The sequence below is a fragment of the Haemaphysalis longicornis genome, unplaced genomic scaffold (genome assembly GCF_048455015.1).
Source record: "Haemaphysalis longicornis isolate Haplotype H1 unplaced genomic scaffold, Haemaphysalis longicornis Haplotype H1 scaffold_10, whole genome shotgun sequence".
NCBI classification, from domain to species: Eukaryota; Metazoa; Arthropoda; class Arachnida; order Ixodida; family Ixodidae; genus Haemaphysalis; species Haemaphysalis longicornis.
Window position 1 is genome coordinate 68,769,288 of NW_027526204.1, and position 6,966 is coordinate 68,776,253.

General features: G+C 46.8%; 2 pseudogenes; both read left to right on the top strand.

Moving 5' to 3' along the window:
• The first annotated feature begins 710 nt into the window (after positions 1 to 710).
• On the top strand, positions 711 to 1,579 carry LOC144157777 (uncharacterized; annotated as a pseudogene).
• A 52-nt stretch (positions 1,580 to 1,631) lies between these two features.
• On the top strand, positions 1,632 to 2,885 carry LOC144157778 (uncharacterized; annotated as a pseudogene).
• Positions 2,886 to 6,966: the final 4,081 nt, after the last annotated feature.

A 6,966-nucleotide genomic window follows, 5' to 3' on the forward strand; every position in this document is an offset into this window, starting at 1 on the left:
AAAATTCTTGCGGGAGGAGATTGCTAATACATTGCTTTATCTGGTTACATGTAGGGGAGAGTCGGGAGGTTTGGGACGGTTGGAGGAATGGGACAGCTCGTTTATCAAACACGTTCATCGGCTGCTCACGAGATGGCGCTAGCATGCCGATAGCCTGGCTGTAATGGTGGCCGTCTTCAGCGGATGGAGCTTTCTCTGACTACAACTCTCGTTTTTCACGTGTCAAAAGTAAGTATCTGCTTACTCAATTACACCTCTCTCAGTTTTAAACCACCCTGCCTATGCTGATACCAATTTTTCTTCGAAAATCGAAAACACGCGTTAGGGACGCACTCCATTCAATAACAAGTTTAGCCCTAAAAAGAGAATTTTCGCCATTGAATGTATTTTTCGTTGGGCGAACCACCTGGGGAGGAATGGGACATTTGAGTCGCGGGTGGAATGGGACAGTGTCCCATTCCTCCCCACCATACGGCTGGTGCTGTGTCTAGCGAATAAGCTTCAATGCTGTGCCGCTTTAGTTCCGAAAGCAGTTATTTTTTTATTTGTTATTTAAAGTGTACAAATGCTTGGTGCCGTGATGTTAAATAACAGACAGGCTGTTTCTGCGACAGTTGACGTTAAGACGCGCTAAACCAATGGGGCATCATAAAATGCAATGTTTCTCCACTAAAAAGGTGGGATTACTGTACACATTTGCGAGAAGCCCGGAATAAGCACGTGAATAGTAGGCAGCAATAGGAGTGCTGTTACGTGCATGCAAGGAAGTTAAGCGTGCTTGGTGTGCGTGAATATTTACATTTGCAAATTTTTGATCCATTTCCATTTTCAGGAAGATGCCGCGGGTTTACAAGAGGAAGCATCCCGACAGAGCTCAAACATTGAACAATTTGATCCTGGATGCTGTGAGATTGGTGTGCGATGAAAAGAAAAGTATAAGAGACGTAGCAGAAGCTTTTGAAATATCAATATCATCGCTTGGCCGAGCAGTGAAGAAATACAGAGAATGCGGTGACACAGGTGGCATCATGTTCAAGTCCAATTTGGTCTGCGGAATGGTCTTCACAACAGAAGATGAAGTACTCTTGAAAGAATATTTGCTGAAAGCAAGCAAAATGCATTATGGGCTTACGAGAATGCAAGTTCGTTCACTGGCGTACGAGTTTGCAACAGCCTTAAACCGGAAGTGCCCGGCGTCATGGGAACAGAACAAGGTAGCTGGAAGAGACTGGTTCATGGGCTTTATGGACCGCCATCCCGAGCTATCGCTTCGATCGCCAGAAGCGACCAGTCTGGGTCGGGCAACAAGCTTCAATAAGGACGTCGATGCTTTCCTTTCAACCTGAAAAGTGTCTACGACCGATACAAGCTAACTCCGGACCGCACCTACAATTGTGTTGAAACGGGCTTCACAACTGCACACAACCCACCAAAGGTAGCAGCACGTGGAGAAAAGCAAATCGGTCAGGTTACATCCGCAGAACGCGGTGAACTGGTGACTGTTTTGTGCACTGTTAATGCCATCGGAAATGCCCTGCCACCAATGTTCATTTTTCCACGCGTGAGGTTTAAAGATTTTTTTCTGAGGCGCCCCGGCAGGAAGCCTCGGTTTGGCAAGCAAGTCGGGATGGATGTCCAGCGAACTGTTTTTGTTGGCATTAGAGCACACTGTCAGACATAGGAAGTGCTCGAAGGAAGAACCAATTCTCTTAATTCTCGACAATCATGAAAGCCATATGAGCATCAACACCATCAACAAGGCCAAAGAGAGTGGAGTCATTCTGCTGACCTTTCCCCCACACTGTAGCCACTTGATGTGTCCGTGTACGGACTATTTAAATCTCGGTACAACGCTGCATGCAATGATTGGCTCATAAATAACCCCGGGAAGACCATCTCCATCCACAATGTTGCACAACTAGTTGGATCCGCCTACGTATTAACGGTGACACAAAAGAACATAATTTCGGGCTTTCAGAAAACTGGCATTTGGCCTTTCAATAGCGAGCCCTTCACCTCGGATGACTACATGATGTCATCAGTCACTGACAGACCCATAACGTCCGTAAGCGGAGAGGTGTCACGACAGACGGCCACCATCACCGAGAAAAGGGACAGCGCAAGCCGACTGGAAAGTGATTTGAACTTTGAGACAAACGGCCATGGAGCTCGCAACGTCTCTACAGATGTCTTCCCACCTACTGTCGCCAACGCAGCCTCGACGTCAACTGCATCTCCCAGCCAGATTGTTCCAAGCGACTTAAGGCCCTACCCTAAGGCTGCACCACGTAAAACAGGGCAAAAAGGAAGGAAGAAAGGTAGGACAAAAGTCCTTACAGATACACCCGAGAAGCATGCGATTGAACAAGAAGCTGCAGAGAGGCTGGCACGACAGAGTCTGAAAAAAAGAGTGCTTACCACAGCTAAGACTGTCGCCACTACCCGCCCAAAAAAGAAACGGCGACTTCAGAAGGACTTCAGTTCTTCAAGTGAAGACGACACTTGCCGTTGCATTTGATGATTCAGACAGCGACATGTCGGGTTCCGATAATGAGAGGCGGGACATTTCTGAGGCCGATTGCCCAAACGAAACTTTTCAAGTGACAAAAGGCGATTTTGTCCTTGTCAGATTTGGTAAGAAAAAATCTGACGTTTATTACACGGGTAGAGTCGAAAGTAGTGACAATATTGACGTCAGTGTCCAGTTCCTTCGAAAGAAAGAAGAGAGCTCACAGTTTTACTTTCCTCCGCAGAAAGATATAGGGACTGTGCCAATGACGGATATTGTGATGAAGCTGCCAGCGCCAAAAACTGTTGGGGGAACGAAGAGCCTGTAAGCTTGCTTCAAGTTTGATGAGGAACTATCGGCTTTTAATGTCCGCTGAAGACGTTGGGACCGATACGTTACTGGCGTCCCATTCCTCCCAAAGGATGTCCCACTCCACCCGAAGGGACGGGTGGAATGGGACAGATTTTAGCTGTTAGAAACTATTTTTTTGCTTTGCGCTAGAAGTGGCAGTAACCCGTGTTTCTCAGAATTTGCGCAGCTTGTTTCGACTTGTACTATACTCCATCAACCATCTTTTTGCGTTCAAAATAAACAAAACTAAAAATGCATTTGTGAAAAGTGTCCCATTCCTCCCGACTCTCCCCTACATCCATGCATCGGCGGAAGGTATTTCAGGACCCCTTCAAATCACTCATGTCGCTCTACAAATCGTGAAACCAGACAGAATTGAAATGCACTTAAAAGGGTCCTGAAATTGCTGCCTTGTAACATGCATGCTGAAATGAACATGGCTTCTATTCCAGTATTGTAGTCAGCCAAATCTTTACCTACCGTGCGCGAGCAGCGACGTTTCATGCGTTAATGCCGTATGACGGAACCCAAGTTGCAAACAGGTCGAGTTTAAGAGCATGGTTGGTGGAAACCGCGCTCAACTAGGCCTATCGTCTGATGGGCTGTTCCTTCTTTAGAGCGCCATGAGGCCAATTTTTTTCTCCTTGACTGCGAACCCCCCCCCTCTTCCGATTTGCCATGTGGCCGGTCATGTCAGCTTCATGCAACATGGCCCTCTGTCTCTAAAGGTTCCCGACCCCTGCTCTGAAACAAACACTGAGGTAGCACGGATGTGTAAATTTAAATTAAACGTGGGAAATTTTGCTGTTGTGTTAATTTTGGAAGACAAACCTCCACTAGCAAACATTGTAAAATAGGCTGCCTCATCCCTGGCGGATGGCTGTTTAAGTTTTGATTTCGTCGAAATTTTTCCCGTCAAACAAGCGCAATCGGAAGATGTATGCACATGGGTGAATGTGAAAGCCTACTGTACCAAGACATCACCAACACATATATCTGCAACAGCCAGTGGCAAAATCAAATTGTAGTGCAACTGACTTGAAACTAGACGGCCGACAACGGCAGTCAGCAATTCATGTATTTTCTACCTCTGCTCCCACGCGGCAGCACCTCCTTGGGAAGCTTTGTCAGGACAAGCCCCGCCTGTGCAGGGTGGGGCTTGATGACCAACCAACTTTGCCTGGGCACCGCCATGCCAAGATAGTGCCAAACTCCCCTTTCTGACTGATTTCTAACCTTACCGATGAAAGCAAAAGCCAGGAAGAATAGGTGGGTAAATAGCAAGGATCCAGTAAAATTTAAAATGGGGCCCGGGTGGCCCTGGGCCCGTAGTGTCGTACTTTTCGGCACAAACAAAAAAAGGAAGAGAAACTGGAGAAAGGCACAACCCGTACAATTGTTCAGTTAAAAAAGTTAGCCTTTAGTGTCCCTTTCCTTTGCCAGTAAGAGGAAACAGTAGACTGCTTCCCATGGATGTGAGGAGTGGTTGTCCCTCCATCTCACAGAGGTAAAGGGATCCCGTTTCCGACGTTCATTTTGTTTGATGAAAAATCACAATTCCATGGGATCCCAACATTGTGTACCAAGTTAAAGCTGATAGTGAGGAATAGGTTATAACCAGTCTTGGGCAGTAACTAGTTACTAGTAACGCGTTACCGGTAACTAGTTACTTTTTCCAGTAACTTGTAACTGTAACTAGTTACTTTTAAGTTAGAGTAACTTGTAACTGTAACACTGTTACTTTTTTGTGGAGTAACTGTAACGAGAAATGTCGTTACAGTTACTTTAATTCTATAAAAATTTATCCAACAGCAACACTCATTAACGGCCGATGTACAGTTTGCGCGTTTCAGTTTTTCGGCCTTTCTTCCGCAGAACCTTCGTCTAGTTCATCTATGCCAGCTCACTCCCTTCGCCGGGGTGAAAACATCTGGACTAGAAATGTTTAGGCTTGCACGAGTGCGTGGTGTCTCACGCGCTCAACTAACGGCTCGAAGTTTCTCAGTCTAAGCTGCAGTATTTTCCTCAGCAGGGCGACATCGCTCTCACCCAGGCCCTAAATAACGCTGCGGCCATTTTCGCCACATCCGGGGCGCAGTAAAAGTGTTTGACACAAAGGCGAACAGGAAAACAAACACCCACAAAGGCCGCACAACGCACTGAAACATTTTCATTTTCCGGAAGCCTGGAAAACTCCGGTCAGGGCGTCGCTTTCTCATTAGCGATGTGCAGCCTCGTTTGCAGGGTCATAAAACGCCGCGGGGAGTCTCTCGGCGGTCTCACGCTCGTCAAGCCCCGTGCGCACTGTAGAGTGTTCGATTCACAAGTCGCCGTTGCTTGCGACCATTGTGCTCTTTAGAGACACCTGGCCGCATTTCGGAGAACGCGTTTGGGACCCATGGTCTAGAGGCTTCATCGAGCTGTCAACAGTACTCGAACCAGGTCGAGGAAGTAATAAATTTCACGCCCCTCCACACATACGACGACCCCAACGATGGTGGCCCCTGAGTGCCCTCACACCAGCCAGCATCTAGGCCGGCAGGCGCCTGACCACACTGCCACTGCACGAAGAAATGTTCTTGGAAAGCCTCGCGACTTCATTTCGAGGGCTGTGGCCGAAACGAAAACAGTAGCTACATCTGATTCTGATTGTTGCGTGCAAGGAATACTTGGGCGAGCTTCGTTCGGCCTACGCCTCAAAGCAAACGAAGGGAGGGGTTCCTGGGATCGGCGACGTGATTGCCGTGGAAGGCTAGGATTGTGAGTGCAGTGTTTCCCAGTCGAGAGGGCGAAATCCGCCTTTGTGAGGACAGGATGGAGGAGGGTGAGTGGGGGAAACAGTAAAGCCTTCATTTCAGTTTCTATTCCATTTGGAAATATCTTGTCTCATTCCGGAGATTGGGGTGGCTGGGGGTTGGGGCGGGAGAACAACTCCGAGGGCCCACAAACAAACGTCGCTTCGGCAATGGCTCGAATTGGTCTCCGTCTCCGACCACAGGCACGAAATAAAAAGTTAACAAAGCGCATTTTTTGAGTATCTTTCAAATAACACCTCGACAACCGATGTACTCCCACGTAGGTTTCCCCATTCCTCCAAGGGCCTTCCGTCGACCTACCACCTTCGCCCCCTTTTTCCCATACTCTCGCACTACGCGGGGCGGACAAGCGACGGCATTTCAGGTGAAAATAAATTAAGTTGACATTGAAGAATTGTTTCGGCTGTGTTGTTATCCAGCTCGGTATAGTATAAGTTCGGCCTCTCTCACTCCAATTTTGAAAAAAAAAAACTAATTCTGTGCTACAATGATGTTTGAAAATAAATATCTTACACCGAGAGTGCAGCAACAAAAAATAAAGTTCCTTGTGATGGATATCAAAACTTCTGTAATAAAAAAAATGAGGCGTACACAACGATTGTTGGTTTGGGCATGAGAGTGCATCATTTTAGGTTCCCCTCGTGTAGGCTTTACTACGTGTAATTTTTACTACCTTCATACCTTCGTACGTTTCTATTAAATAAGCCAAATCTTTTCAGTAACGGAATAGTAACAACGTTACTTTTTTGCAGTAACTGTAACTGTAACTAGTTAATTTTGAAAAATTCGTAACTGTAACTGTAACAGAGTTACTTTTTTGGTTTAGGTAATTGTAACTGTAACACTGTTACTTTTTTTCGGTAACGTGCCCATGACTGGTTATAACAAAGCCTGTGCAATGAATTTTCGGCACACATCAGAGATCTCCAGGTCGTCAAAACCAATCCGGAGCCCACCACTTCGGCTCGCCTTGTAGCCAGGGTGTACTTTCGGAATATTAAACACAATAATCAATCGATAAGGTTACGACAATCATCATCATTGACGCCCACGCTTGCCGCCTACCTACATCGTACATATGATCAAAGGTCTTGACATCCATTCTTTCCTCGATTACAGTGCCATCAGTGACCAAAGTCATAACTTCACCGCCACTGAGTGAATGCACCGTCACCAATGGAGCCATGCCAAGTCACCAGTGAATAATGGTGTCACACGTGGGTAGCAACACCAGCCACGATCCCTACCTGATTTCACGCGATGACTCACTCAGTTGATGCCAATACACAT